The 22,369-nt window shown below is 43.8% G+C and overlaps 1 protein-coding gene and 1 long non-coding RNA gene across 2 annotated transcripts in view; one reads left to right on the top strand and one right to left on the bottom strand.

The window, feature by feature from the left end:
- Nucleotides 1-22,369, bottom strand: part of LOC144822035 (CD5 antigen-like) — a 606,799-nt gene that overhangs the window by 286,173 nt on the left and 298,257 nt on the right. The window lies entirely within an intron of this gene.
- On the top strand, nucleotides 11,303-15,295 carry LOC144822039 (uncharacterized). Its single transcript, XR_013608533.1, has 2 exons — nucleotides 11,303-12,942; nucleotides 14,574-15,295. It is a non-coding gene; the product is annotated as an uncharacterized LOC144822039 (long non-coding RNA).

Consider the following 22,369-nt stretch of genomic DNA (forward strand, 5'->3'; position numbering starts at 1 on the left):
GTGGCAGCTTCATTTTCGATAAGAGGTCCTCCTAGTGGATCCTGACTCAATGAAGCAGAACTCTGACTGTCCTGAGAACTGTCTCTGGCAATCTCGGCTGCAATCGTTGCTTCCTGCTCAATTTCCACATTCAACATTTCTACATATTTGGGAAAAGCAGGACATTCTATGGTCTCCTTGGCAGCATTGAATGAGTCTTCGTAACAAAGGAAATCTCCAAGCAGTTCCTCTTCTGCACGCCAAGGCTTAAAAAGTTGCAAAAGTGCTAAATAGAAAAACTCCTTTTTTTCAGGAGATTCGCCACTCAATTTTCGATGGTTTATCAAGTGGCATTTTCTTTGCTTGACCAGACATCCCTCACTTCCTATTACAGCATACACTCCTTTCTCAGTATCTTCTTTGATGTTCCTCTTGAATATGTAATTTTGCAGAACCTCATACAGACAAACATTCTCGAGGTGACTGCTTCGATTTGGATAATATGTATCCAACATGTTGCTCTTCAAAATGTCGGTACTGTTTGGCTCCTTTTCCGCCAAATACTCAATTTCCCGCACAGGTTTCAGAACTCGATTACGCGTTGCAGCAAGACCAACACTCGCCCAAACGATACTCCTGGACTTGGCATAGAGACTTGCTGAAGACAACCGGTCAGAACATTCGTAAGCTCCGATTTCTCGATGCGACAACATCTTCAGACTGAAACTGTACAACTTCTTGCTGAGGCTCTTTTCATGGGAAATGTCCTCCCACATATCCTTCAATTCTGTCTTCTCTTTTTTGGTGATGTAAGATGTCACATACCGAGCCACAGCCATACAGTTATCAGCCACAAACTGTATATCCATGTTAGCATTCCACATGGACAAAATCACCGGGTTGTAGTCGTTAATGTACTTAGACTCTTCGTTCCTCTTCAAATTGTATGTGTTTTTAGGTGATTTCTTCATCACATTATGTCGCAGCGAAGACATCAAACTGTTCACTCTTCCTTTAGAAATCACCGGTCGTGGAAAGCCGAAACGACATTTGGTGTAGAACTTGTCTTTGTTCCGGAATTTACGACGACAGTACTTTCCACATCGATGGCTTTGGAAACGTAGAACTTTTTCTCGTAGGCTTTTTTTCTCCTTTGCGTTTGGAACAGCACACGTAGAATACTGTTCTATGAAACTCATCACTGAGTCTTCTGCATCCGTTCCAAATTTAGGTGCATCCTTGATCCACAGCAACATATGTATATGAGGAGCACCTCTTGCTTGGTACTCCTTCCTCCAGAAGAAATCCAACACCTCTCCAAGAGGTGGATTCTTCTTATTCATGATGAAAGACATCATACCTTCAAATCTATGATTGAAGTACCTACATACATTGACTGGATCCAAAGAGCACAGTTCTCCGGGTGTCTTGAATTCGATGTTTTCTACGTTAGCATTTGCCTCTCGTAGAAATTCAAGTAAGTCTTCCCAGCCATACTCAGCACAGCTCAAAGTGAGGAACCATGTGGGAGTTCCTAAGTTCCTTAGCATACATTTTAAATCACCATGACGACGGTACCAGTACTCATTAGTACCACGCTGACACGCCATGAGATTAATCAGGTGAGAATCCAAAATACTGTCTTGGACATTGACTTTATCCATAAAGTCACTTGCCGAGATGTTTTGCATGTGTATACCACTTTTCAAGATGTGGTTCACTGCATATGACAGTCCAGACAGATCGCTTTCAAACAGGAGATGAAACAAATAGGGAATGCATTGTCGAAACCTAGCATCTCCTGCATACAATCGCAAAGTCCGGTATTCAGAAGCAGGAATTTGATGAGGTCGCTCATCATATCTTCCTCCCTGACCTGTTGGAAAAAGCTGTGGGAAACACCGAGCTTCCAAACTTTCCTCCCAAACACTAATGGGACTCCCTTTGGCTTGTTTCATTTGAAACAACTCAATAGCATTCCCCATGACTTCCTTGGAATGCAAAGGATGAACACTATAATGTTCATATATTTCTTCACTAGTACAGGGTTCTACTTTCTCAATTTGACCAGCACACAAATCGCTATCCTCTTCCTCACTTACTTCCTCTTCTGCAACATATACATTTTTATAGTATTTATTATTTTTTTTCAAATACAATGTTGCCCTTTTGACTTTCCTAACATCTACTAAATCTTGCCATATTTTCTTATTCTTTGTCGGAACCCCATTAACTAAGATAACAAGAGGTTCCTCTTCCACTTTTTCTACTCCAATTGTGTTAATGTTTTTCTTCAAATCTAGAGGCAAATAAACAACTCTTCCCTTTAATCCTCTCTGTAAATCTGATGGAGGCAATTTCCCTGTCTTTGGCTCCATTCTTACAATAGCCTGAAAGGGATGGATACTTTGAATCAAAATAGATTCATAAGTATTTAAATCCTTCAATTCAGAAGGAATCTCAATCAATTCCAGATTATTATGAACTGCTCTAGCAGGCATCTGGTTTTGATTTAATTTGTTACAACAATAAGTACACACACGTTGATCCAATCCCAAATCAAAACAATTTTCTACCATCAAGTATGTTGCGAAATCCTTCCATTCACTATTATTTTCCCTTTCACTTTTTGCATATAAATCCACTAACTTAGTCTGATTCTTATAATAAGTGCGTCGACAACACACACAAGTGAAATTTGGCCTCTCACTTGATTTGACCTGAAACGTCGCAATTTCCCTCTGGAAATTATCTGTACTGGAAACCTGTACACTATCTTCCACATTACCCGCTTCTTCTTGGTCAATTTCAACATTCTCCTCTTTACTTCCAAAGTAACAAAACTCAATTTCTTCACATATATTCTTCACATCTATTTCAGAACCATGCAAAAGAGCAGCGCATAATTGTTTAAGCATAATTGCTGGACTCTTAGCATAATACAACATTCTAACTAATTTCCTCACTTTATTATGATGCACTGCTAGCATCCTGAAATGACAAAAAACACTCTGGCATACTCTCCTGGAAAGACAAGCCAGTGAATGACCATGCAAACCTGTCACTTCTCTCACTCTGCAAGGATCTAATTCTTGCAACAACCTCATTTTCTGCTTCAAACTTTTCTTATTAAATGACCGTACAAAATCACAAAGCAAATTGATGGAATCCTGTCGCACACTGCTCCTTGAGTCCCCTGTCACGTTACTGGAACGGCTGCAGCGAATTCAATCAGCAGCGGCCAAGCTGGCTCTTGGCTGGTCGAGAAGGTCTTCGGCCACAGCGGCCCTGGCGGAACTGCACTGGCTACCCCTAAAGCAGCGGGTGGCTTTCAAGTCCCTTTGCATTGTATTCAGGGCTCTGCATGGACTCGGGCCAAGGCCCTTGCAAGCCCTGTTTCAGTGGTATATTCCCGCCAGAGATCTGCGATCATCCTCGGCGTATCTGGTAAGGGTGCCCAGATACAATAAAGCCAGAACTGGGGGTAGATCCTTCAGGGTCGCAGCTGCTAAAATATGGAACAGCCTGCCCATTGACATACGCCAGATCCCTCAACTTCTTCCATTTAGGAAGTGTATCAAGACCTGGCTGTTCCCTTAGACCTCCCCGCCTCTACATACTTTCGGTCTCTTCCTCAGTAAAGTATTCTCCAGCGCCAGGAAGCCTGCAAGGTATCAGATGCGCTATATAAATAATTAAAATAATAATAAATCAAACATCGGCCGAAGGGCCGGTGTCTCAGTGCCCTCTGTGGGCCGGTTTTTTCTCCCCTGTCCCAGTCCACAGAGAGTGGACTGGCAGGGGAGAAAAAACCGGCCCACAGAGGAAACGGAGACAGAGAAATGAAAGCAACCTCGCTGTGGGTCCTACAGCAATCATCAGCTGTGGCCTCTCCTTCACCCCTGCCCTGCAAAGCAATCACGCTGAGGGTGGCTGGGGAGGATTGGATTGTTTGCAAGAATCGGCTTCCATGGGGGCCAGGTTTTGCTCAGACCTAAGAGCCATTTTCACCTCGGGCCCCCTGGGGCCCACGCAGCCCAGAAACAGTGTTAGTCTTAACACCTTGCCCACAGCCATTCACATTCAGGGTATAGTGGGCGAGGAAGAATGGGTCTCGCTGTGGGGGCTAGGTGATATTTGGAACTCGCACCATCTTCACCTCAGCCTCCACCTGGCTACCGTGGATGACCCAGCATCTGTGTATTGTGCTCCCCTGTCAGGACATTGCCCTGAGGCCTGGAGGGATGGGGAGGGCTGATTAATTTACTAATTGCAGGGGCCTTATTGCTGTACATGTGCTCCTCAGCTGAAGGTCTGGGGAGGGCTAAGTAGGTTAGCAATAGCAGGGGCTTCCTGCTATTCATGTGCTCCAGCGCTAGAGGGCTCCAATAATTTTGTGACATAAAGGGGCCTTGCTGTTTTTTTAGTTGCTCAGCATGTAGGCCATTGTCACCTTGGCCCTGTGTCCTGCACAAGAACAGTATCCTCCTACTTTCATTCCTTGTCTGTGGAAATGGTGGTTGATTTTTCTTATGCAACTAATAACCTTTGACAAAGCCAATAGTCCTGGCTGCTTGTAGGTGTAATGTTACTTGTTTTACATATCTGGATGCAATGACAGAAGCACCGTAATACCAGTCAGGAGCAGGGGCTCCCGACTGGTATTACGAAAGGGCATGCCCCTTGAATGTGGGCCACGCCCCTTAAATGTGAGCCACGCCCCTTAAATGCGGGCCACTTTTTTCGTCAGTGCCCGGGCCAAATTGTTGACACGAGAAATCTCCAGTGGTACAGATCTGAAAAAATATAACATTTTGGGGAGAATCAGCATCTTGAGGATGTTACATCGTCTTACCATGGACAAATGAAAACATTTGCATTTGTCCAATTGTTTACGCACATCATTTAAAAGCTGTAGCAAGTTGACCTCAACCAGTGCGTTTAAGCAGGTCCGTAGCGTGATCCCCAGGTATACAACCTCGTTCATGTTTATGTGCAGGAAGGGACACTTTCCTGCACATGAACAATCAATGGCAGTTAGCTTTTTTTATGTTTGCTGCACAATGCAGCACACATGGAAACAGCAAAAGTGAGGAGAAATAAAGCATTTTGCCTGATAAAGGCCATGTTTTCCCTGGTCTTAATTTTGGCGCTGCCTCCTATTTATGCTACCCTCATAAATAGGGGGCAGCATCAAAATCAAGGGGTGTTTTGGTGCAAAACCCACCGTAACACCCATTGCGCCCTCCCCTTTGACGCTACGTACAGCGTGAAAGAGTGCCTGATTAACAAGGCAGTGTTAAGCTGCGTTATGGCAAAAGGGGCTTGTAAATATGCCCCTCGGTGTCAGCCACGTGACACTGTGAAATAGTTGAATTTTAGTTTGGGCACTCACATAAGAATATTATGCATGTGAAGGAAATTCTGACAGTCATGATCACTGCAATGGAGCGCAAGCCAGATATGGGACTCACAGGATTCTTGCTGAGCAAAAGCAACCTTAATCCTTGTTGCAACACGAAATGCTTTGATGATCCCCACGCAGTTGATTTGTCACAGCAAATTTCTCCATGCAACAGCGGCGATGCATCAGGCCCGTGAGCGAAGAATCAGAACTGTAGTGCGGTGTTACAGAATGCAATGCACTAGTTTTCTCCATGGTGTAGAGGCAACACGATGCACCAGGTTTCTACATGCTGTATAGAAGATATATTGATCTTCTCCACAAAGTGACAGTCACACATCAGTTTTCAGTTTTTGAATGGTGGTTAGGAGTACAATTAGATGGTTCAGAGCCCGATGCGCCAATCTGGTTCCTGCAACAACAGCAATGCGTCAATTCTGCATATGAAGCAGGAAATGCATAGTTTCCACTGGAACAAATCACTTGCTACACTTCCAAGGGTCAGGAATGGGTGGCATTACTTGGCAGGACAGGACAGACTCACAAGCAGATGATCCTAGGGCCTGGAACAGGAGGGTCTAAGTCTATTTTGTCCCTTGGAGAGGAGGCAAGTCAGCAAACCCTTGGAGTAACTCTGGGCTCACGTCGTTCAGGTCCTGTCCTACTCACCCATGCAGCAGAACAGCAGATAGCATGGCAGCTCACCAAGGCAAGAGCACATCAAGCTAGAGTCCATTAAAGCAGTGGTCCAGCAGAGGTGCAGTCCTTTCAGCAGCACAGCAGTTCTTTTTCCTGAGTAGTCACATGTCCAGAAGCAAACTACGTTGGTCGTGTCAGGAGTCAAGTGCTTATTCCAAGTTGTGACTTTGAAGAAAAGCTGTGAAGGGCACACGGTCCCTGACATTCCTCCACTGGCTCCAGAATCACAACAGGGGATATCCAGCTCTTTGAGTGAGGAGAGGCACAACCCTATTCAGGTGTAATGTTCAGCTTCTCCCTCCTATCTACCTCAGAAAGACCATCAGCCAGGTGATAGGCAATCAGGATGTGAATGGCCCATTAGGCATCTATCTATGCAGTTAATTTGTGTTTGGGCTCTCCAAAGGGAATGTACAAAGCCCAACTATCACCCACCACAGACATGTATTTAAAGGTAGACAGGCACAGAATGGTTACAGTAAAAAAATGCCTATTTCAGACTTACAATTTAAATCCAACTTCCCCATATGATACGGTTTTAAATTGTGAGTCCGTTACATTAAACACAACAATTGGAAATTATGCTTCTAGGATGTAATACAGCAATCCCAATGCCAATCTGTGGGGACAGATATGTCTTGCAGTAGTGAAAATCAAATTTGATAGGTTTTCACTACCAAGACATGTAAAGCATAAAAGTACATGTCCTGCCTGTTAAATATTCTGTACCCTTCCATTGTGGCTATACAGGGCCTACCTTAGTGGTGACTTATATGTATAAAAATGGAAGGCACCTTTTCTCGGCCTGGATATACTCAGCGCTAAGACACCCTCGAGTAAAGCCTGCTTTATAAAACGATCTCATTTAATCTCATTCATTCATTCATTCATCCATTTGGGTTTTAGCCTGCAGGCTCTTGAGTGGCAGGCCTGAGACATGGTTAAGGGGCTTATTATGTGAGTGGTACAATCAGTGCTGCAGGCCCACTAGTAGCATTTAATTTTCAGCCCCTAGACCCATGAGGTGCACTTTACTAGGGTCTTATAAGTAAACTAGATGTGCCAATTCAGTATGATTCAATTTTACCATGTTGGATGGAGAGAGCACGAGCTATGGTTAGCAAGGGTAAAGTGCTTGGCGTCCTAAAGCCAGCAAAAAAAAAGATTAAAAAAAATAGTAGTGAATCAGAGAGTTGGGGTAAGACTCCCATAAGGCTGTCAGGTCTAACAAGAAATGAATTCTGCTATCCCAGGATTGGGACCAGACAGAAATATGAATACGCAACTACTTTTAGTAGTTGAATTAATGAAAAGTAACTTTCAGAAAGTTACCTTTACTCCACCTGACGCTCCAGGAGACAAGTTTACATTACCTCTATAGCCATGGCCCAATTCGTGCCTAGCCCAGATGGGTTGTGAATAATGTTCCCAGAGCAGAGGCAATGGCCTTGGTGTAAGGAGGTGTTGTTGTTCCTCTAGCAGGAAGAATAGTTGAACTATGTCTAGTGGTGGGTGGAGTTCGTGGAGTCCTACTACATGGAACTCAACGGAGTTGGAAAAAAACTCTTCAGCGCTATACGGAGTCCTGCTTATGGTCAGAGTTTGCCTATGTGACTATTTGTGTTGCTTTGGGAATACAGAGTGCCTCAGCGGGCTCCAAAATAGCACTTGGATGGCACTACATGGTCCTGAATTGAGCCTGCATTCTAAATTGCGTGTGAACAACACTACTCTGTACGCCTAGGTGCGGCCATATTGTTTTTCTGCTCTTTCATATGGTGCTGGGCCTAATTTAGATTTTTTACTTAATCTTTGTAATCCTATTCCTTTTCCTTTTTTTCCTTCCTTCCTACGTTCTTATTTACTTTCCCTTCTTTTGCTTCTTTGTTCCCATTTCCCCACCCAGCGCCATGGCAGAGGGATGACTTCTGTGCGGGCGTACAATGGCTGATCTTTAGAGAGGAGTAGATGGTAGCACTATTTGTTTTGTGCCACCTCCCCTCTATGCTGGCAGCAGAGGGCAGGCCCGGTAGTGAGTACACCCTTCAAGAGCATTGGAGCTGCTCGGGGATGGCCCACCCATACATGCAGTGCACCAGCCATGCACGGGCTACTGCTCAGCAGCCGGAGGTCCGTTGGATGGGTCTTCTCGACTGCGAACAAGACCTGCTTTACCTGCTACGCATAGAGATTCCCTGGCTTTGTGAGAATTAATTATTTATTGTGTTAGTGTTCTACAATGCTAAAAATAATTTTTCCGCATAGCATGCTGCTCAAACTCAGAGGTAAGTTATGTTTAGTTTACACTGATATATTATTATGTGAACCAGTTTTTAGTTTTTGCTGGGCAGGTGCTGCTACCTAATTACACTCATCATGCATTTGCTTTGGCTGATTAATTAAGAAGCCATTTCAGACCTTCTCCTGTCACTCTAGTGAGTAGCACATTCTCTCTGCGACTTTGTTTACGTAGCTCGTATAGTCGAAGGCATTCAATTGAATTCACAGTGAGGATGTGAAGTGTGGATCTACACACTGCAAACAAGGCTCATCAAGGGTGTTGAGAAATGGGAAAAGATAGAGTCAACGATCAGTCACTGCAATACATTTGTTCCAAATGTAGTTTTTGTTAAGGAGATTTGGAGTGTGGATTCAATGACAGTCGATTGACACGATTTGAAGCTAATAGTGCAATAGGTGATCTGTTTTAGCGGCCTAGTTTGCTTTTCAAAAAACATCTTATGGAGATTTTTAACATAATAACAAATCTATTTGTATTCATGTTTTTAATTTCTTTCATCAGCACCCAAGGGGAAGAAGAGGGATGATTTGGAGTGTCCGGCATAAGCTGGTCAACCTGCGCCAACCACCAGCGCCGATGCAGAGGGCTCTGCTCATCCCAGTAAGTCCTTCTATGATTGATGTGGACTTTGTAGGGTAGAAGCTTGGGGCATTGGAATGTTGGTGCTGTCTTTCGTGATTCATGAAGATTCAGATTGCAAGCCCAAGTTATGTTATGGTATGTTATGTTACATAGGGTTTTATAGAGCGCTCAGCATCTCAAAAGAGTGTCCCGGCGCTATAGACCATAGCAGGCACAGAGCAAAGTAGACGGACGAGTTTACTGACAGAACAACCATGTCTTAAGATCTTTCCTAAAGGTTAATAGATTGTCGCACTTCCGCAGAGATAAAGGTACAGCATTCCACAGTTGGGGAGCCAGACGTTTAAAATAGCGGCCACCAATACGGGCTCACCTAATTGCCGGAACAGTAGCCAGAGCGAGCGATGTGGACCGCAGCGATCGTGATGGCAGATAGAAGCTTACTCTTTTCCTAATATAGCGGGTGCCGGTGCCGTGCTGGGCCTTGAATACCGTGGTCAGAGTTTTAAAAGTGATGGGTTTTCGTACAGGAAGCCAATGGAGGGATTTGAGAAGGGCTGCAGTGCTGGATCTCCAGCTGAGACCGAATATTGCTCGTGCAGCAAAGTTTTGCACCGTTTGCAGGTGTGAGAGAAGATATTCTGGGAGGCCCAGGTACAGCACATTAGCATAATCCAAACGTGAACCAATCAGGGCCTGGACCGTGGTCCTCCTATGGGCTAGGGACAGAAGTGGAAGAAACTTCCTCAGCATTTTTAAGAGACCAAAGCACTGTCCCACTAAGCCCAAGATCTGAGGTTTAAAGGTAAGACCATTGTCCAACTTCACTCCCAAGATCTTGGCCGCAGAAGTAGCAGCGGAAGGAGGAAACAGCCGCCGGCCACCAGGACTTCCAGCCGGGGTCGGGAGGGCAACCAAAAAAGAGCACCTCCGATTTATCCGAGTTACACGTGAGGTGGTTCAGTTGGAACCATGCGAAGACGGCTCCTAAACAACTCCTAATACTCTCCCCATTAAAAGCGGTATTCTGTTCACAAGTGAAAAGAAGCTGTTTGTCGTCGGCATACAAAACAATCTGGGCGCTATAGGACTCAGCCAGCGCCGCCAAAGGGTCCAAATAGATATTAAAGAGAGTGGGGCTCAGGATCGACCCCGGAGGGACTCCCACCTCCAATGCCGCAACTAAGGCTGAGTACAGAGGGGCCCAAACTGTTTGTTGGCGGTCTGCCAGAAACGACTCAAACCAGCTAAGAGCCGTCCCCCTCAGACCAATCTCATAGAGTCTTGAAAGCAGACGGTTGTGGGGGACAGTATCAAAAGCCGCCGAGAGATTTAACATCACCAGCATCGCCTTTCCACCAGCGTCCAAGACCTCCTTAATAGCTTTCTTCACTTCCAACAGTGCTGTTTCCGTGCTCATATTTGCACGGAATCCAGACTGGGTGTGATGGAGGATGTCATTAGTCTCTAGGAAATTGGAGAGGAAGGAATGAACATGCTTTCCTACAACCTTGGCAAAAGCAGGAAGAAGGGAGATAGATCTGTAATTGGCGTGTATATTGGGATCGAGGTTAGGTTTTTTTAGGAGAGGAATGATAAGAGCCTGCTTCCACGCCAGAGGAACCACTCCAGTGCCTAAAGATTGATTTAGCACTGGGTCGATTAAAGGGTTATAACTTGAGCAGTTTTGGCAAGAAGCTTCGCCGGACAAGGATCGAGCGGAGAGCCTGATTTTAATTTGGTTAAGAGATCCAATGAGGCCATTAGGGAGAGAGTTGGAAAGTTAGAGAGAATGAGCCTATCAAAGGCAGAGGATGATAAAAGGAGTGTAACATTGGGATCTGCGGCCGCCTCAGACGGCAAAAAAGACGCCTGAATGCTTTTGATTTTACTGGCAAAAAAAACTGCTAGTTGAGCGACCCACGATTCGGAGTGGGAACACTTGAATGTAATAGAAGAAGGCGATGTAAATTCCTTCACTATAGCGAAGATTTCCTTGCTGGTATTAGTGGCAGCTTCAATTCTCATGGCGAAATAAGACTTCTATTCCGAAGTGATGTCTCTATGATAGTTCTTGATACCCTCCCTGTAAAACTCCTTTAGTAGCCCGTCATAGTTATGGCGCCAGGCTATTTCAGCCTTCTTACAGCGCCTACGACTCTCATTAAGTGCAGGCGTGAACCAGAGTGCCGATACGCGGAAGGAGTTTTTACAGGCAACCTGGGGAGGAGCCAGTTCATCCAAGCGCTGTGCAAGCCATGTCTGCAAGAGATCCAAATCGGCCTCTAAGTCGCCTGAAAACCGACATGGGTAGGCTTTCAGAGCCCAAGCTAGCATGTCAGAGGATACGCAATGGAAGGCACGCGAGGAGGAAGATTGACGACTGAGGCCACTGAATATTAATCTGTTGACGCGTACAATCTCAAAATTGACCAGGTAATGGTCTGACCAGAGCACTGGTGCAGAGGCGGTCACAACAATAGGAATAGTAGAAAAAATGTTGTCCAATGTGTGGCCTTTATTATGAGTGGGGGTAGTAAGATAAGGGACCAGGCCCAATGGGTTAATAGTGTCCATGATCTTAATAGTGTCTGCTGCTTCAACCACATCCATATGGATGTTAAAATCACCCAAAAGCAGACAGTGCTTAAACTTCATGCTTAAGGATGAGATAGCGGTATGAAGCTCCTCGTGAAATGGACCAATCGGACCAGGGGGCCTGTAAACCAACAACCCAGCACAGGATTGATGAGGTGACAGACAGAAACCCAGGGCCTCCACCCCATGAATGTTGTCCGTGGGGACAATAGAACAAGTGAAACGCTTGTCTACCACCACTGCAACTCCTCCACTCTTGCCGTTTACCCGATCCTTCCTAAGCATGACATAATTCGGAGGAAGGGCGTTGGCAATATCAGGACCAAGTATGCTAATACTTTAAATAAAAATCACCTTGCATGTTTGCTGGGACGGCTTTTCTTTTCTTGCTTATGCCTTTCTCTAACACAGTTAAATTCATCAGACCATGGCCATCATGGACCATCCCCAATAAAGTGTGCTGCAGAGCCGCTCATTTAAAGTTACAGAATATACTAGCAGTTCCCGATGACAGTGCAGCAAGGCTGGAAAAATGGAATGAAGTTCCACTCCTATTGCATTTGCCGTCCAACAAGATATGTCTTTTATTGACCGGGATACAACCTTTACAACGCAACCATTACATTGCACTAATTTTACAACGCAGTCATTACAATGCATCCATTATATTGCATGTTACTACAACGCATAACACTACATTGCATCTCATTACAACGCAGGCATTACATCACATGTCATTACAATGCATTCCATTACAACGCATAGTACCCCTACATTATCCAAAGCTTACCCTACAGCTGCACCCCGTGGAGTTAGAATAGTACTATTTATCCCTACACTATACAACACTTACCCTACTGTTGCACCCCCTGTAGTTAGAATAGTGATTTTTACCCCTACACTATCCAACACTTACCTTAAATGCAATGTAATGGCATGCGTTGTAAGGTATAATGCGATGTAATGGAATGTGTTGTAGGAGTAGTTTTAAAACAATCGTTGTAGTGGTATGCGATGTAAATGTATGCGTTGTAAAGGATGCTGTGATGTAAAAACTGCATTGTAAAGGCATGCGTTGTAAATGTATGCATTGTAATGTCATACATTCTTATTGACCATTATTCCTTGCCTGGCTTGTCTAACTTTGTGAACCAACCAATCAAATGCCCAGAGTGATATTTGGAAGATACAGACATGCTACCTGAGCTGTAGTGCTGCACTGCTGATGTATTTAAGATTGCATATTTGGTATCTAAATTATGTGTGATGTTCTATTTTGCCACGCAAACAATCGGTGATGTCAGCTCCAGTGCTGCTGCAGGTGAAGATGGCGATGGGCCAGTTGGAGGGGGAGAATCAGCAGCATGGACGGGCATTGGTAAGTCACATAACTTCTTGCAAATACTATGCTCACATGCAATGGCCATGTCGCCGCTCGTCGTCATAAAAAATAACTGTCACCAACAGACAATATGGCAATGCACTGAAGAACAGAACAGTAAAACTCTTGGTTGCCTATAATGTATGGCACGTGACAAGAAAGAATGGAAGGTAAAAGATAGGAAATGGTATATGAGTGAAAGGGTGGATGGGTGAAAGGGTTGCTATGGAATGGGTGCATAATGTACAGGGAATTTTGGTGAAAGACTGGATTAGAGAAAGTAAAGGTCAATCATGGTGGCAATGTGTGAACTAGAATGACATGAGGAATTAATATTTGGATTGTTAGGAGGAATAAGCAAGGCAGCTCTTCTTCTAATGAGGAGCGTGCTGCTGATCATCAACTCTGCTCAGCTGGTTTATGCAGGATTAACACTATCATTCAAAGCTCTGGTTCTAAGTGGTGTTTATTATTTTTATTCTGTGTCCTGCTATAGCTGCAGATAGTAGCATACTAGCAGAGGTGCGGGCTAGCAATGAGCATGACTGCATTATTTTTGCACCACACACAACTTGTACCACGTATAATGCATAATGCTGTACTCATCAATGAGAAGTCATTTATTTTTCAACTCAGTGGGCCCTAATCACAGAACTAACTTAGGAAAAAATCCTAAACTTACTACCATTTTGGTATTCACAGAAGGCACTTACTCATTTCGGTATTCACAGATGGTTCAGGAACAGTGTCGTTGTATGGTAGTCATTCTCTTCACATTGCGAGGTGAGAGACTGGTCCTTCTCACTGTCATGACCGCACCAGCGTTTGGGTCCGGTCCTTCTATTGCTGTTAATGCGGCTGTTCTGGTTGATGGTGTTGTTGGCGACTGATGTAGTACGCGGCCAATCCGCATGAGGCGGCATTGAGAGGCTGGAGAAGCAGGGGGTGGGCCTGGGCACAGGCAGAATCCTCTTGGGAAAATCTTGGGTCAGAGCCCCAATACTCAGGGAGCCGTTTTGCTCCTGCCTCACCAGGACTAGCCATGGACTCGGGCCGTCTCAAAGTGTTAACCCTCACAACCATACCCTACTGGGCTCCACCCTTAAATTGTATTTACCCTACCATAGACACTTCTCCTTGCCCCATTTTACTGGTTTCCTCGCATACATTGCCTCACACCTTTGGCAGCCTTTCCGGCATATTACTAAAATGCCTAATTCTATACAAATTTATGTAAATGCTTAATTGTGAACTATAGGTACTTTGGATCCATTGTCACATTCCCACCTTGTGCCGCCTATCACTGTTTTCACCTGTCACCTGCGCCGTCCACCTAGAGTGTCATGAGCACTTGTGTGCACAAAGTTTGCCCAACCATATGGCAATGGGATAAAGTTTGTTGGGTTACCTGCATATTTATTGCTTACAGTGTTGTAACAACTGGTCCCAATTTGTCCATATTCTTTCAAGTGTATGTTATCTCTTGTATTCATTCAGAACATGACGCTTTTGGCACATTTAACCAAACAATGAGTCTCCCTCTCTTCCTTTCATGCAATGTTTTGTGCATAATACTAGTTGAGATATTGTTGCTCACATATCACTGACGGACATCTTCCTGTGCTTAGGTTGGGGATGTGATGCTGTGGATGCAGGAGTGCAGCTCTGAGCTTGTTCACCAGATCCAGGTCCAACTTTCCTGAAAAAGGTTGCGGTCAGCACGCCAGTGGTGGAAATCTGCTTCTTCTGCTCCCCACTAGCCACTTTCTTGGCAGCACCTTTCTTTGATGCTATCTTGAAGCTGTCAGGTGCCAGTGGCATTTAGCTGCATAACAAACCGAAGAGATGACCGTGTTGCATAGTCAGTCACGTATCACGTTGTGCACAGGCCTTCTGTCTGGCAGTACTGTGGGTGATGTCACTTCTCTTGGCAAACAAGCACAAAAAACATCAGTAAAACTTGGCATTGTTGCAGGTGAAATCGTAGTACCAACAAACAATGTAATTTAGTGTGGTTACTTAAGTTATTATAAATAATTAACAATACAGTGTGTCCATATGTAACACAGAATCCTACACCAACATAAACTTTCATGGTGTACACTCTGGTAGGAAAAGAAAGAGCAACAACAACAAAACATACAGATGTAACTGTTTGCTTTATGTGCATCACTTGGGATGTGGCACCCAGGGAGGTGGAACTGACAAAGGACAATAGAATAATTGTTAGTCAATCAATGCTGTTGCGCACCTATAGCAGACATGGGGTTGATTAATTGATACCAGATGTTATTACAAAAGTAAAAAATAACCGAAAAACAAAATAAATTAAAACAATAAAATACAAGCATATCATTTTAGTTTGTTAAACTGCTATCTCATTGCTCAAGCATATGGCAAAGCGCCACACTGGCTGGACACACAAAATGGCTGACTGCCATTGCCACATGGTGAACCAGCAAACAAGGAGGTATGGACGCAAATATTCATAGAAGAACAGTGCATGCAAAATGACCATCAGCCATGTGATCAAACATCAATCAAGGAGACATGGGAAAAATGGGAAGACGTGCAGGCCTATGGCAAAAACACACTGGCTGGCTTCACATAATGTTTGCCGGTCACATGGTCAAAATAACAACAACCAGCAAGGAGGCATTGTCACAAACAGAGCAGACATGTAGGCCTATGACAAAACACACTAGCTGGCTACACAAAATGGTCACCACCTACATAGTCACAACAACAATCAGCGCAGATGACATGGCCACAAATGAAGAAGATACTCATGCCTATGGGAAAAGCACAGTGGCTGGCTACAAAAAATGTCCTCCAGCCGCATGGTAAGACAAAAACCAGCAAGGAGGCATGGTCACAAACAGAGAAGATGTGCAAAAATCCATGAAATACTACAAAAACAATTTTGTATTTTAATCCAATGCCATCCATGGCCTAAATGATGATTCAATTCAAAAGAAACAGTTTTTGCAGGCACCCATGAATAGGACAGGCCCTACTGGCTGGAAAACGTAGTAAACTGTGCAACCTTTTTCCTTCACAAAAGAAAAAAATCAAATGCAAAAATAACTAAACCCCTACTAAAATTGCAGGCCATCCACCACTATAAATGTTAAAAATTTAATAAAGGTCCAAATGAATCCAGGTGCATGCCCCCAGTCAAACAAATTACAACAGTTTTTCAACTTACTTGTGATATCTCAAAACCTAAGTCCTAAAATCAAATGGTTTATATGCAGCAGACAAGTAGAGTGATCCATTAAGCTCTAAATTTTAATGAAAAGTGACCAAGAGAGGGACACTTACTGCGAGGAGCCTCCTGGACAGGAACAGGAAGTTGGAGTCTCTGGGGCACTTCCTTATAGTTTGAAAAAGAAAGTTTAAAAAACAACTTCAGCAGCCAGTTTGAGAAGATAATCCACTCCAAATGCCTCTCAGCATCAATCTCAAGAAAAGCTGCTCGACTGCTTCATTTGTGATCGCGATTGGCACTAAGGATGCGAGATTGGTGCCGTTGGGCCGGAAGCCATGCAAGTAAGCACAAAGTCTTGTGCGAGCTTGCTAGTGGTGTGAGAAAATTCACACATCCAAGCAGCACGAGAGACTTGGCAGCTGTAGTTGCGAGCCAAATGAAAATTAGAGGGCGTAAACTGAAAAAAAATCCTCTGCTTCATGCCTGATTCAGGAATTCCGCATTCCTCTGCAGAGCGCAGAGTGCCCGAATTCTGCAAACTCCATGAACGGAGCAGAGTTTACCGCCCAGGCTTAGCTATTCCCCAGCAGCTTAAATTACTTCAAATTAATCTCTTCTGTCTCAAGTTGTGTGTAAAATTTATGTAATTTGCTTTCATGTAATTATGCACAATTATCGAATAGTCTCCAAAATTACATGTGTTCGATTGGCACAAGGTGCATTTAAACAGCACCACAAACAACAATCACAACCCTTTTCTTTTTCCCCATGCATTTGTGCTAAATTGTTATCACAAATTATGCCATTCATTATACTTTTGTCTGCGAGTGGCACATAATTATGTAAACTGGCATCATTTTTAGAATTACACCGCAGGATGCATAATGACAAATTCCCAAAATTACGTAAATTACATCAACAGTATTTAAATGTTGCCCAGGCCTAGTCATAAGCAGATGTCAGATGTTCATAGGCCCCTTCATTTGTCCTCCCACTCAGACACTTGCATAACTAAATGAGGGTAAGCAGCCCTCCTACCCGATTTGGAGTGGCCACTGTGACCTCAACCCTGGGCGGGCACACATGCTCCCGACAATGGAATAAGGGTTTATTTATCTTTAATTTAGAGTGTGAGGGGATTTATGTGATTGTTGGCTACAGGGCACACAGGAAGTGCTGCAGAGGTGGGTAGGGTCACCCCTGGGGACTTTAGTTAGGGGGAGAACAAGAGGCATCCCTGACGAGCTTGTGCCAGGCATAAATGTGGCACCCCAAGATACATTTTTCAGAACACTGCTGGGCCTGAGGAAGACCAGAAGAGGACTGGAGGTTCTGTCTGTGACCTAAGAGGAGCAATGAAGGACTGTACCTGTTCCCTTTTGTACCTAGGACAAAGACATGGACTCCAAGGGCCAGACAGCTGGCTTAATGCTTACCTACAGGGATGCAAAAAGAAATAATTGAGGATTTCTACCGATTTCTTTGTTTCTGAGCTTTTCCAGCTAAGATCAATTGCTTCACAGGGTCTTCGTCCAACACCTATCTAACTTTGTAAGGACTTTCCCAGATATAGCCAGCTGGCTTACTCCGTTGTAGAATTCTGACTAGTAAAAAAAAGACAACTCTAAGTGGGCCAAACCTGTTTGGTATATACAACCCGTGTTCCATTGTAGTCGGCCTCAAATTTCACCTAAGTGCTGGCCTACTGAGACCTTTGAATATGAATGGATTATAGCGCTGTAGTAATTAAAGAAATTTCAGTAATTACTCTTTGAAGCAAAATTACTAATAATTATGTCATTACTCCTGTTCGCATAAGTTTGGAGGAAAAAACCTATAGCAAGAGCACATTTAGGTTGCATAAGTTACACTTCCTGTTCGTGTTCTGCTTCATTATGGTTTGTTTATTAGTGCAAAATGCACCCTCATGTCCATTTTGGACGCAAGAGTGCATTTAAGACAAGGAAAAAAGTGCTAAATGCAGGTAGTAAATTGGATGATGCTGCACAGAAGTATGCAAGATAGGACCAAACCTAGTTTAATTTACTGAAGATTTGTACTGGTCCAAAAAACCAAGGGGCATATTAACAAACCCCTTCCATCACTTTTGCACTGACATTGCATCTCTTTTTGTGATCCAGCGGTGACTTAAACAATGTGCCACAATGCACCCCATTTACAACGTGATGCGGGAGAAGCCTCACATTGTAAAACCCTAAGTCACATTATACCTGCGTCACGTATAATGTATGCAGCATGGTGTTCCCTTATCGGAAGCCCTCGTAGAAGTGATTTCTCTGTACCACTTCCAGGAAAACACTGTATCAAAACATTACTCCTGCTTGGAGCAGGCATAAGGACCGATGCAGCACAATAAGTATATGCGTCCACATGCATTGCTGGAGATGCGTCGTGCTTGCAACACAAATCCAGTAATGTGTGACTTTTGTGCCAAAAGATGCGTCAGAATTTCTGACACAACTATCAGTCCTTACGCCATGGTGTGAGATATTATAAATACGACGCATCCATGGTAGTGCCAGGCAGGGGCGGATTGGCAAGGCGGGCATTCGGGCATGGGCCGAAGGGCCGGTGCCTCAGTGCCCTCTGTAGGCCGTTTTTTTCTCCCCTGTCCCAGTCCAAAGAGAGTGGACTAGGAAAGGGGAGAAAAAAAAATGGCCCACAGAGTGCACGGAGACAGACAGAGAAAATGAAAGCAGCCTCGCTGTGCGGTCGGACAGCTGCGATTGTCAGCTGTGGCCTCTCCATCACCTCTGCCCTGCCAAGCAATCAAGCTGAGGCTGGGCTGGGGAGGGGTGATTGTTTGCAAGAATCGGCCTCCCTGGGGGCCAGGTGTTTCTCAGGCCTTTGAGCCATTTTTACCTCGGCCCCCCTGGGGCCCATGCAGCCCAGAAACGGTGTTAGTCTTAACACCTCGCCCACAGCCCTTCACATTCAGGGCATAGTGGGCGAGGAAGAATGGGTCTTGCTGTGGGGGCCAGGTGATGTTTGGAATTTTTTTATTTTATTTATTTATTTATGCGATTTTATATAGCGCGGACTTTACCCGAAGGTGTCAGAGCGCTTCACACGAGGAACAGCAATAATACATGAGGAAAAAAATTACAAGTGGACAAATTACAAAAGCAAACATTAAGTTACATGAATCAAAAGTGACAATAGTGAGCAACCAAAATACATGAGGTAGCAATCGGTACATTACAGGAGGAAAAAGTGATATGTGTGCAGGTTACAAAAGCGTACAAAGTACAAGTAGAGGTATAATACTGCAATAAATGGCAGACACTCCAGCACAAGAACAAACGTTACGTAGGCAATGGTGGCACTTGTGCAAGTATCTAAAGCAAACGAAAGTGAGAGGTAGCATACAGTGTGATACCAGAGAAAAGTGACGTGTGCAAGTTACAAAAGGGTACCATACACAGGTACAAGGGTAATACTACAGTAAATGGTAAACACTCAAACTGCCAGAACACACTGGGAAGGCACTTCCCATGCACCAGCTTCACCTCAGCCTCCCCCTTGACTACCTGGCTATCTTGGATGACCCAGAAAGCTGTGTTTTGTGCTCCCCTGCCAGGACATTTTCCCGAGGCCTGGAGGGCTGATTAATTTACTAATTGCAGGGGCCTTACCTCCGTTCATGTGCTCCTGAGCTGAAGGTCTGGGGAGGGCTGAGTAGGTTAGTAATAGCAGGGGCTTTGCTGCTTTTCAGGTGCTCCTGTGCTGGAAGGCTGGAATAATTTTGTAACAGAAAGGGGCCTTGCTATTTTTTTTAGTTGCTCAGCATGTAGGCCATTGGCACCTTGGCCCTGTGTCCTGTGCAAGAACAGTATCCTCCCACTTTCATTCCTTGTCTGTGCAAATGGTGTTTAATGAAAGGGCACGCCCCTTGAATGTGGGCCACGCACCTTAAATATGGGCCACGCCTCTTGAATGTGGGCCACCTTTTTCGTCAGTGCCCGGGCCGAATTGTGATCCCAATCCGACCCTGGTGCCAGGGCTTCCTACACAGGCAAAGGGACACTGATGCATCTCTGCTCTAATGCAGAGATTTGTCCGTTTTTGGTAAATCTGCCCTTAAGTGACTTCAGTACTTGCAGTGGACTACCATCCACCCCAACTAATAAACCACTTTCTCAGAGTGGCTAATTGTGGTAACAATGTTAGGCCATTAAGTGGTCAGAAGGCATTTTCTATTAACAGAGCTCCAACTAACCATGATACAGGGTCATGGGAGCATCTCCTTCTGTAATACTGATAGCGCTATCATCAGAGGTCATGGCCTCAGTACCAGGGAGGGAATCCCTTTGCATCTGTGCACATAATACATCGTTGACGCGGGCACAACAAGCATTGAATCTGTCAGTGCGCCCCATGGTTGTCGCCCTCTGGACCCCCGCACACATCCTCTGCAGGTGGGTGCAGCACTCATTGCACCCACCTCAAGAGGATCTCTAATCCCTCTGTAATTGCTGACGGATTCCCGCCTGCGATGTGAAATACACATGAATGCTCTTAAGGGAATTAAGAGTTAGAGGCTGTCCTGGGGGCAGCTCATTCATCCTTATACAGTGCATGTTCCTTGTTTGGGCTGAGCACACCTTTCTTTTGAAATTGCCCCCCGTTCAATGCGCTGTATCTCTGATAAGGCATTGCGTTGCAAGATTTTGATTTTAGCCACCAGGACACTATTTGTATTGTTAGCGGGTTCCAAAGAATGGGACCATCATGTAGGATACTGAGTCACTTATTAACAAGTGAATCCACTGGCCACAATATATTGTTATTATCTCATTTGGGCCACGAGGCTTGTTATGCGTGACAAAGTATCAGAGTACATACGACTCCACCTGAAGAAACCGACTTGACTCTTGTTCTTCTCATTTTAAATGCTGACACTTCTACTGAAAATGAAGACTAAATAATGTATTTCAGTTATACAGTATTTACACGTGACACTTAATGATATGTTTTTATCAGGATGATCTTATACTATATGGTGTACCTTTTTTGGAGATAAATGGATGAGAATCAGGCAAAAAAGATATTTGACCAATGAACCACTTAGTAAGGTTGAGCGAAACTGATAATATTCACTTTAGTGCAACTACTGATAATTTCAACAAAATTACTCATAATTACGTGTCTTTGGTTGAGAAGAGCATTTAGCACTAATTTATCATAATGCGCCCTCACATCCATTGTGCTCAAGAATGCATCTTGCGCTAAGAAAATAGCATTAAGTGCTACATGACAAAGACAGCAGTAGCCAGAAGCCGCTTGTCCTCTCTTAGATCATTGTTCCTGTGCTCCTGTTGTACAATTTTCGTACAAAATACTAAATATTAGTCTAATGCATGCTATGGAAGGGCAGCTACATAAGAAAATGATGCAATTAATGTAAAAGAGCAGAACCATCCCCAATTGTTACGGAGAGAAGTTAGCAAGATTCAACAAGACATAAGAAAGGCAATCAATAGTTCTCGGGAACCACGACCAAAATCTTTAAAGACATACTACCCAAAAGTTCATTAAAATGTAACAGGCCAACTACCATCTATCCCCACTTTAAATTGCACAATTTCTTTAATTTTGCATCACAAGAGTAATGCGTACTTAATAAAATGATTCCAATTACTGAGGCATAATTAAAAATTGTCCCAGGCATATCCCTTAATGCTGTGATGGTCCATCTTCTTTTGTGTCCTGCTTAGACCTCTAGCGTTCTAAGGGTTGAGACTCCTATGGCCACAATATAATCTAACACAATAAAACAAATATATGTTTTTGTATTAATAATATAAATATTTTATTATCAGTAAAAGCATAAAAATAGCAAATTATGATTCACTGATACAATAACAATAGAACTATTAATAACTAAATATGTATACAATACAAACCAACAAACCAACTTAAAAACAAAATCAATTACATCAAATGAATACAATCCATGATTTAAATAATAAAACAAATATAAGACAATCAAAATAATATCTCATTTCCCACCCACAACATCGATACAAAACATACTTATTTGTAGCTGCCGATCTCTCGCCACATAGTAGAAAATATTAATCCACCCACAAATCTATAAAGTGAATACAAAAATTATAAAAACTAGATTGATTAAATTTTAAGATTCCAATCTAAATCCCTCAAAGCATTCCAAAGTCTGTGGGTTCCTTA

The sequence above is a fragment of the Lissotriton helveticus genome, chromosome 3_1 (genome assembly GCF_964261635.1).
Source record: "Lissotriton helveticus chromosome 3_1, aLisHel1.1, whole genome shotgun sequence".
In the NCBI taxonomy this organism is placed as follows: Eukaryota; Metazoa; Chordata; class Amphibia; order Caudata; family Salamandridae; genus Lissotriton; species Lissotriton helveticus.